Below are 10,766 nucleotides of genomic sequence, written 5' to 3'. Positions count from 1 at the left end.
CCCGGCCTTAATTCGTTATTATTATTGTTCATTGGAAAACAATTATTATTCATCATTTTTCTTCTGATTTAATTTTTTTTTCTTCCTGAGACAGGGTCTCACTCTGTCTCCCATCCTGCAGTGCAGTGACGCAAACTTGGCTCACTGCAGCCTCAACCTCTTGGGCTCAAACCACCCTCCTGTCTGAGCCTCTCCAGTAGCTGGAATACAGGTGCCTGCCACCACGCCTGGCTTTTTGTTTTTTTGTTTTTGTTTTTGTTTTTGTTTTTTGAGACAAGGTCTCGCTATATTGCCCAGGCTGGTCTCAAACTCCTGGGCTCAAGCGATCTTCCTGCCTCAGCCTCCCAAAGTGTTAGGATTACAGGTGTGAGCCACACAGTGCCCGGCCCTGATTTTAAAAGAAATTAAAACATTTTTGGCCAGGTATGGTGGTTCATGCCTGTAATCCCAGCACTTTGAGAGGCCGAAGCAGGTGGATCACCTGAGGTCAGGGGTTTCAGACCAGCCTGACCAACATGGTGAAACCCCATCTCTAGTAAAAATACAAAAATTAGCCAGGCATGGTAATGGGCACCTGTAATCTCAGCTACTTGGGAGGCTGAGGCAGAAGAATTGCTTGAACCTGGGAGGCAGAGGTTGCAGTGAGCCGAGATTGTGCCATCGCACTGCAGCCTGGGTAACAGAGCAAGACTCTGTAACAAAGGAAGAAAGAAAGAAAGAAAAAGAGAGACAGAGAGAGAGGGAGGGAGGGGAGGGGTGGGGGGAGGGGAGGGAGGGAAGGGAAAGAAGAGAAAGAAAGAGAGAGAAAGAGAGAAAGAAAAGAAGGAAGGGAGGAAGGGAGGGAGAGAGGGAGGGAAGGAGGGAAGGAGGAAGGAAGACAGACATTTTCATGGGCCCTAAAAGCCTCCGGGGCCTGGGCCTGTTGCGTTCGATGGACAGATTGAACTCACCCTGGTGGGTGCTCTTGTTAACCTCCTTTGACAGATGCGAGCTCACACCATTGTGTGACCACAACCACAGTGGACTCGCTGAGCAGTGCTCCTTGCCCTGAGCTCAAGCTCACGATCAACCTGGTGGGGCCTCCCCAGGACACCAGGGGTTTCCCCCAGGGAACCCTGGGACAGCAAGAGGCCTCCCCACCCCCAGGGAAATGCCCGGGCAGTGCGGATCCTGCAGGAGGAGGGGGTGCCCCGGTGGAAGCCCACCCACGCCCGTTCTGTGGTTCTGCAATCTCAGTCATGCAGCATCTATGGTGAGGTGAAAAACTAAACATTCTTTAATTTTAAAAAGCAGCCGGGGCCAGGGCACAGTGGCTCACGCCTGTAATCCCAGCACTTTGGGAGGCCGAGGTGGGGCTGATCACCTGAGGTTGGGAGTTCGAGACCAGCCTGACCAACATGGAGAAACCCCGTCTCTACTAAAAATACAAAATTAGCTGGGCGTGGTGGTGGGCGCCTGCAATCTCAGCTACCAGGGAGGCTGAGGCAGGAGAATCGATTGAACCCGGGAGGTGGAGGTTGCGGTGAGCTGAGATCACGCCATTGTACTCCAGCCTGGGCAACAAGAGCAAAACTCCATCTCAAAAAAAAAAAAAAAAAGCGGGGTGGCGGGGGGCCGGGCATGGTGGCTCATGCCTGTAATCCCAACACTTTGGAAGGCCAAAATGAGAGGATGGCTTGAGTCCAGAGGTTGGAGACCAGCCTGGGCAACATAGCAAGATCCCGTCTCTACAAACAAAATAAAGAAAAATTAGCCAGGTGTGGTGGTACATGCCTGCAGTCCCAGCTACTTGGGAGGCTAAGGATAGAGGATGGCTTGATCCCAGGAGTTTGAGGCTACAGTGAGCCATGATCGTGCTACTACACTCCAGCCTGGGTAACAGAGTAAGACCCCATCTTTTTTTTTTTTTTTTTTTTTTTTTTTGAGACACAGTTTCACTCTTTTGCCCAGGCTGGAGTGCAGTGGCGCAATCTCGGCTCACTGCAACCTCTGCCTTCAAGTTTCAAGCGATTCTGCTACCTCAGCCTCCTGAGTAACTGGGATTACAGGCACCCCTCCCCCACACCACCACGCCCAGCTAATTTTTTTTTTTTTTTTTTGAGATGGAGTCTCATTCTGTCACCCAGGCTGGAGTGCAATGGCGCCATCTCAGCTCACTGCAAGCTCCGCCTCCCGGGTTCAAGCGATTCTCCTGCCTCAGCCTCCCGAGTAGCTAGGACTACAGGCGCCCGCCACCATGCCCGGCTAATTTTTTGTATTTTTAATAGAGACGAGGTTTCACCATGTTGGCGAAGATGCTCTCGATCTCTTGACCTTATGATCCACCCGCCTCGGCCTCCCAAAGTGCTGTGATTACAGGCGTGAGCCACCATGCCCAGCTGAGACCCCATCTCTTAAAAAAAAAAAAAAATTAAAACTAAAAAAACATAAAATACACACAAAGATAAACCATCATCTTAGAACATGAAGATGAAGTGGATGCTGGCAGTCTTTTTTTTTTTTTTTTTTTGAGAGGGAATCTCACTCTGTCACACAGGCTAGAGTGCTGTGGCACAATCTCAGCTCACTGCAGCCTCTGCCTCCTGGGTTCAAACGATTCTCCCACCTCAGCTTCCTGAGTAGCTGAGACTACAGGTGCCCACACCACCACGCCTGGCTAATTTTTGTATTTTTAGTAGAGGGGGGTTTCGCCATGCTGGCCAGGCTGATCTCAAACTCCTGGCCTGAAGTGATCTGCCCACCTTGGCCTCCCAAAGTGCTGGGATGACAGGTGTGAGCCACCGTGCCCGGCCCCTGGCAGTTTTTATTCAATGTCTCCAGGACAGCAGCTCTCCTGTCAGCCTCACCTTCCAAATATTCTGTGGCCTTGTATCCAGTGGCCATTTGCATTTCTTCTTCTATGAATTAATCATTCATTTCTTTACATGGTTTTCTTTTTTAGTTTTTTCTTATTGATTTGTTGGAACTCTTTGTATATGAAGAACCCAAATCCTTTGCCTCTTATGATGTTGCAAGTGACGTTCCAACTGAGCTTCACGCATGTGGCCTTATGCATATTGTCAAAATGAAATTTTTTTTTAAGAGGCAAGGTCTCCGTCTATCCCCCAGGCTGGAGTGCAGTGGCACAATCATAGCTCACTGCAGCCTCCAACTCCTGGACTCAAGGGATCCTCCCACTTCAGCCTCCCTAGTAGCTGGGACTACAGTTGCACACCACCATGCCTGGCTAATTTTATTTATTAATTTATGGTAGAGATGGGGTATTGCTATGTTGCCCAGGCTGGTCTCGAACTCCTGGACTCAAGCAATCCTCCCACTTTGACCTCCCGAAGGGCTGGGATTACAGGCGTGAACCACCACTCCCGGCCCCCAAAACAAACATTTTCAACCAAGGAAAAGAGAAAATAATGTCCAATATAAACTCTCAAGCTAATCCTGCCTCTTCAAAAGATAAAGTAAGGGCCGGGTGCAGTGGCTCACGCCTGTAATCCCAGCACTTTAGGAGGCCAAGGCGGGCGGATCACGAGGTCAGCAGATGGAGACCATCCTGGCTAACGCGGTGAAACCTCGTCTGTACTAAAAATACAAAAAATTAGCTGGGCGTGGTGGCGGGCACCGGTAGTCCCAGCCACTTGGGAGGCTGAGGCAGGAGAATGGCGTGAACCTGGGAGGAGGAGCTTGCAGTGAGCCGAGATCGCGCCACTGCGCTCCAGCCTGGGCGACAGAGTGAGACTCCATCTCAAAAAAAAAAAAAAAAAAAAGATAAAGTAAGAACTGAAAGTGTCCCCCACCCCCAGAGTAACCACCAAGCCCTTGGGGCATTTCCTCCTGCACCTTTTCAATATGCTTTTTTCCTTTACAAAAGCTTCAACCAAAAGTGGAATGGTGGGTCTTTAACTTGTATTTCATTCCCCCAGAGAGGCGGCCTCAGCAGTCTTTTGGCTCCAAGCAGGCACGGGAACCTGACTTGCTGGATGGTCAACAATCGGGTTCCTAGTGCGGCCATGACACAATCTTCTTCTACAGCCCTTGTTGTTGGACACTTGGGCAGTTTTCAAATCAAGTGTTCTGTGCCACAAACCACGTTCTAATGCACAGCCCTGCTCATGCCGTCATGTTTTGTCTTGTTTTTAAAAAACGGCCTTGGCATGGGTGAGCAGTGGTCATGCCACCATTTTTATTAGATTTATTAGTTTTATTTTATTTATTTATTTTTTGAGACGGAGTCTTGCTCTGTCACCCAGGCTGGAGCGCGGTGGCGCCATCTCGGCTCACTGCAAGCTCTGCCTCCCGGGTTCACGCCATTCTCCTGCCTCAGCCTCCCGAGTAGCTGGGACCACAGGCGCCCGCCACCACGCCCGGCTAATTTTTTGTATTTTTAGTAGAGATGGGGATTCACCATATTAGACAGGATGGTCTCGATCTCCTGACCTCGTGATCCGCCCGCCTCAGCCTCCCAAAGTGCGAGGATTACAGGCATGAGCCACCGCGCCCAGCCCATTTGTATTTTTTTCACCAAGAGTGACTTTAGGTTTTTTTTTCGTCTGTGTATCTAGTGGCCATTTTAATTTTTTCCTGTATGAATTAATCATTCATTTCTTTGCATGATTTTTTTTTGAGTTTTTTCCTTGTTGATTTGTTGGAACTCTTTGTATACGAAGAGCCCAAACCCTTTGTCTGTTATGATGTTGCAAATAGTTTCTCCCCAGCTTTCTCATCTCATCTAACTTTATCGTGAGTCTGGGACCACACAAAAGTGTTTAGTTTTTATGTAGTCAAAAAACTTTTTTTTTTTTTTGAGTCAGAGTCTCATTCTCGTGTCCCAGGCTGGAATGCAGTGGCATGATCTCGGCTCACTGCAACCTCTTCCTCCTAGGTTCAAGTAATTCTCCTGCCTCAGCCTCCAAGTAGCTCGGATTACAGGCGCCTGCCTCTGTGCTCGGCTAATTTTTGTATTTTTAGTACAGAGTGGATTTCATCATGTTGGCCAGGCTGATCTCGAACTCCTGATCTCAAGTGATCTGCCCACCTCGGCCTCCCAAAGTGCTAGGATAACAGGCGTGAGCCACCGTGCCCAGCCTAAAAAACATTTTTTTTTTTTTTGAGTCTGAGTCTCATTCTGTTGCCCAGGCTGGAGTGCAGTCACACAACCATGGCTCAATGCAGCCTCAACCTCCCCAGACTCAGGTGATCCTCCTGCCTCAGCCTCCAGAGTAGCCGGGACTACAGGCACATGCCACCAGGCCCGGCCTAATTTTTGTATTTTTTTTGTAGAGATGGTGGTCTCGCTATGTTGCCAAGGTTGGCCTCAACCTCCTGGCCTCAAGTGTTCCTGCCGCCTGGGCCTCCCAAAGTGCTGGGAATACAGACATGAGCTGCCGTGTCTGGCCTGTGTGGTCAAATTTGAAGAATTTTCTCCTTGCATGGTTCTGGATTTTGTATCTTCTCTATGCCTGAAAAGGGCAAGGGGGCTGGGTGTGGGGCCGACCTTTGCTGAGCCTCTTCTGATCCCAGCACCTCCTGCTCACCCTCTCCTGTCTCACATGCAGCCACCCCCAGCTGTTAGAAAACTGCCGACCAAGGCCAGGCACAGTGGCCCACACCTGGAATCCCAGAACTTTCGGAGGCCAAGGGGGGTGGATCACCTGAGGTCAGAGAAGTTCAAGACCAGCCTGGCCAACATGGTGAAACCCTGTCTCTAATAAAAACACAAAAAATTAGCTGGCCGTGGTGGCAGGCACCTGTAATTCCAGCTTCTCAGGAGGCTGAGGCAGGAAAATTGCTTGAACCCAGGGGGCAAAGATTGCAGCGAGCCAAGATGGCACCATTGCACTCCAGCCTGGGCAACAAGAGGGAAACTCTGTCTCTGGAAACAAACAAACAAACAAACAGACAAACAAACAAAGCAAGGAAGGCTCCCCGGAGAAGGTGGCCCCCAAGCTGAGGGTGGAAGGATGAGTAAGAGAAGACAGCCAGGTACAAAGAGAGGAAAGTTGTTCCAGGAGAGGACACAGCCAGGAAACAGGCCCAGAAACCAACAGGCGCTTGGAGGGACAACCAGGAGGGGCGGAGACAGGGAGGTGGGCAGGGACTTTCGGGCTCTGGGCAGCAGCAAGACATACAATGTCCGTGGAGTGCAGGGCCGGTCTGACGGAGGCAGGGAGGGGGCGAGGGCAGGGTCCCGGATCCAGACAGGATGGCCCGGATGGGGATGGGTGGCACATCCATCAGTGCCACCCGCCCCCGCCCCCCGGCCCTCGGCCCAAACCCAGGGAACAGCTTGCATTTCCTCATCTCGTAGCTTTTGCCTCTGCTGTTCCCTCTGCTTAGTTACCCTTCCTCCCTGGTCCAGCTTTGCAGGCTCAGCTCCAGGCAGCCATCCCTGCAGCCCCCAAGCCCTGAGTCTCCTCCTCGAGTCTAGTTCTCACCCCTTGGGGTTGGGGGCACCTGTGCTCCCTGCCCTCCTAGGATCCTTGTCGTCTTTCCCCAGGGGCGCCCCCCCAGTTTCCCGTCTGTCTAACAGGCATCTCTTTCCACCCCTCCTGTTGCCCTGGGCATCCCACTCCACAGCCACGTCGCCGGCCTCCACCTCGGTCTCCCAGATGCCCTTCCCCACCCCCAGTGAGATCATGTGGCCCCCTTGGCTCCTCCAAACCCGCGAATCAAACCCAACCTTCTTAGCGTGGCAAGGCGTCCCTGGATGGCTTCTGACCTCCCAGCCTTTGTGCCAAAGGGCTGACAGCCTGGAGTGGCCTCCCCCGTTTCTGGAAGGCACCAGGTGCAGGTGAAGGAGCCTGGCGGGGTGAGGTGGGGTCGGGGGGCGGGGGGACAGGTGGACCGGGGATGGGAGCCTGGCTCAGCTTCAGGCATGAGGCCACTTGAGTCCTGCCTCGGTTTCCCCATCTAAACAATGGGATGACGTCCTCTGTGCCTTGAGCAAAGTTCAGGGGAGGTGAAGACCCCCGGGAAGAAGGGAGATGCCCCCATTGTGCCCAGGGTGCACTACAGAGGCGCTGTCCCCCCATGTCAAGGCGGGTGCAGGTCAGCAGGGCTGCCTGTGGGCAGGTGCATGGGTGGCGGGAACTGAGAATCTGGCTGGGCTCCCTGTCCCCTGCCCTGCCCCCGCCTCGGGGTAACTGGGCCAAACAATGCCCCGTGGGGGGTGAGGGGCAGGCACCCTGTGTTTGCACGGGCAGCCCCGGAATGTGGCAGGACAGGCCCCTGGGGGCCCCTGAGTCAGGAGCTGTGGGCGCCTGGCCAAGAGGGGGTGGGACCATCCTCGGCAGTTGGCCCTGGCCCTGGGGTGGACGGGCATCCGGCAGGTGCAGAGGGGCTGCGTGGGGGGCTCGGACAGAAGGAGGGCTCAGGGAGGCCAGGCTGCGTCCAGAGCTGGGCTCCCCCCGACTGGGGACTGTGCCTTCTTCACCGGTGCCCCCTCTCATGCAGCCCCTCCTGGCCATGACCCGCCCTGTCTCATGGGGCCTGGACACCACCCTGGGACATGAGCCTCCTGTTCCCCCTTCACGCCTCTCCCTTGACCCACGCTGGCCCCACTCAGTGAACGATACCGCCATTCACAGGCCCAGGTCCCTAACCCCACACCTAGTAGGCAGGCTGCTAACCCCTCACACCCACCCCCTGGGAGAGCCCTCAGTTATCCTCCAAATGTACCCCAGATCCACCCCAACTCATGGTCCCTGTGATCACGTCTGTCTTCTGCTCAAACTCCCACCATGGCTCCCTAGTCCTCTCACCATGAAGACCCAATTCCTCCCTGTGGCATAGGAGGCCCTGCCCCTCTCTCTGATCTTGGCTCCTCTTCTCTGGTCTTCTCTGGGCTCCAGCCTCACAGGCCCCGTTCCTTGAACACCCCACACCCCTTCCCACCTCAGTACCTTTGTCCCTCAGCTTCCCCTGCCTGGCATGGTATCCGCTCTCTGCCTCTCGACCGCATGCATCTTGAGGTCATAGCCCAAGAGTCACTGCCCCAGGGGACCCACTCCCTGTGGGAGATGGTCCTCCTTCCCCTGAATGCCCTACAGCAGGAGGTGTGAGGCTGCGTTCCCGTTCCCGTCAACCTCAGAGCCCCCTGCCCAGCTCTCCTGGCCCTCTGGCTCCCATAAGTCTGGGTGGAGGGGTAGGGGTCTGATCACCGACAAGCCTCTTCCCTTCCTTGGTGTCCTCATAGCTGGAAGTGCCCGAGGAGTCAGGAACCCTTGTGATCAGACCCCAGGAACTGGAGTGTGTCCCCACTGCTCCATTTCACACCAGAATCTCCTCCCTCCGCTAGGGGAGAACGATCATAAGCCCCTAGCACTCCCAATCTCAGGAGGCTTCCCTGCCCAGGTCCAACCAGCAAGCCTGGAGACGCCTCCTCCCAGAAGGCAGGAAGAACGGGGCCGGGCGTGGTGGCTCATGCTGGTAAGCCCATCACTTTGGGTAGGCCAAGGCAGGAAGATCGCTTGAGGCCAGGAGTTCTAGACCAGCCTGGGTGACAGGGTAAAACCCCGTCTCTATAAAAAAATACAAAAATTAGCCAGGCGTGGCAGTGGGCACCTATAATCCCAGCTACTCAGGAGGCTGAGGCAGGAGAATCGCTTGACCCCAGGAGGTGGAGGTTGTAGTGAGCTGAGATGGCACCGCTGCCCTCCAGCCTGGGCGACAGAGTGAGATTTCATCTAAAAAAAATTTTTTTTTTAAGAGATGGAGTCTTGCTGTGTTGTCCAGTCTGGTCTCGAACTCCTGGGCTCAAGCGATCCTTCCACCTCACCGCATCTCTGCTAAAATAAAATAAAAACAAAGTTGTGGAGAATAAGGGAATGGGCCCTACCCTGGCCGAGTCCCAGCCCAGGGCTCTGTGGGGTGGTCCTGATCTGGTCGTGTTGGGATCAGGCCCCTCACTGGAGGTCTGAACTCGAGCAGGAAGCCCCCACTTTGGGAGGCGACACCGATCGCCCCAGCTGCCCATGCTCAGTGGACGCCGGAGCGAGGTTTGTGCCGGGTGGACGCCGGAGCGAGGTTTGTCCCAGGGCCTGACACGGGTGATAAGTGCTGGGCCGCCACTCCCTTCTCCGCCCCTGCTGGAGGGCGCTGGGGGTTGGGGGAGTGTGTTCATACCCTGGGAGAAGTCAAAGGTGCCCACTTTAGGGACAAATGGAAACAGAAATCTGGAGGGTGGCCCCGAAGTCCTAATCCAAGCCCAGTCTCTCTGCGGACAGCTGTGGCCTGCACACCTACTGCGTCTGTCTCCGGAAACCTCGCCATCGCCGCCCCTCGCCCCCCTCGCTTCTGTGTCTCCCTAGTGGGAACTTGCCCTTGGCCTCAGTTTTTCTGACATATGTGGTTCATGTTGGCGGGGGCGCACACAGTAGGTGTGGAGGGAACAGGCGGCAGGTGCAGAGGCCCTGCTCCTCCTCCTGCCCGGCCCCAGAGCAAAACAAAGGCCACAGTCAGGAGGATAGCTTGCTGCCTGTCCCCGTGCCAGGGCCCTGGAGGGAGCACCCAGGCCTTGGGGCTGGGCAGAGGTGGTGGCCAAGTGGGGGGCCCCCACGGGCTGCTCCACCCAGTGACTCAGCCCCAGGACTGACCTCCTTGGGGAAAACAATGGTGGCTTGTGGTTACCAGCAGAACCTCCTGGCAGGCGTGAGCCCCAGGGTGCCCTGGGGCCCAGGGAGGAGACCCCTGAGTCTCAGTTTCCTCATCTGTACGATACGTGGAACCACACAGGCAGGAGGACCTCACAGGAAAGAGCCACATTCAGGACTAGACAAGGGGTCCCTCATGGGTTATCCTGCCGGGACAGCAGGGACTGAGTCCATCACTGTCCACAGTGCTATGATGCGCGGCACAAGGCCCTGCTCGCTGTCAGCGCCCGATAATTGAATAGTCCTGTACGGCGCAGTGGCACACGCCTGTAATCCCAGCACTCTGGGAGGCCAAGGCGGGAGGATCACTTGTGCCTAGGAGTTCAAGACCAGCCTGGGCAACATAGGGAGAACCCCGTCTCTACAAAAAATACAAAATTAGCTGGGTGTGGTGGCGCGTGCCTGTGGTCCCAGCTACTCGGGAAACTGAGGCGGGAGGATCGTTTGAGCCCAGGAGGTCAAGGCTGCAGTGAGCTGTGATCTTACCACTGCACTCCAGCCTGGGCGACAGAGCGAGACTCTTTCTCAAAAAAAAAAAAAAATTAATAATAATAATAATAATAAGTCCGTGATTGGATGGTTGCTTCCCTTCCGTGGGTGAAACTGAAGGGCTCCTCGGGAGGACTCCGGCTGCCACACTATGGCTTGGACCCTGAGTGTGGGTGGGGAGTGGCCCACAGTGAGCTCCCTACACTGGAATGGGGAGAGCCAGACCCGGCCACAGACACCCTCAGACCCATGGGGTCAGGGCTGGGCCACAAGGAAGGGCCGGGGGCTGAGGAGGCTGGGGTGGGATTGGAGCTGCTTGGAGACCCTGGCTCCGGAGAGGCCTCTGCGGGGGTGGGGGGCGGCTGAGGAAGGCAGGCATCAGCTGTGAGCACCTACTGTGTGCCAGACTCCCCCCTTCCACTGTCCAGATGGAGAAACCGAGGCCCGGAGAGTAGCACGAACTTGCCTGAGGTCACAGTGAGGTGGAGAGGGATGAGGGATTGCAGCGCAGACCCTGGGACCCACAGCCCTCTCCCCAGACCTGCGGCACGTGGAACTCTCTGGGCACGGAGGGTCGGACTGTGGACAGCCCAGTTTGGGTGTATAGCAGGAGGGGCTTGTGGCTTTGGTGGG

This window comes from Pan paniscus, chromosome 20 (genome assembly GCF_029289425.2).
Source record: "Pan paniscus chromosome 20, NHGRI_mPanPan1-v2.0_pri, whole genome shotgun sequence".
NCBI lineage: Eukaryota > Metazoa > Chordata > Mammalia > Primates > Hominidae > Pan > Pan paniscus.
Note: the sequence above shows the minus strand (reverse complement) of the source record.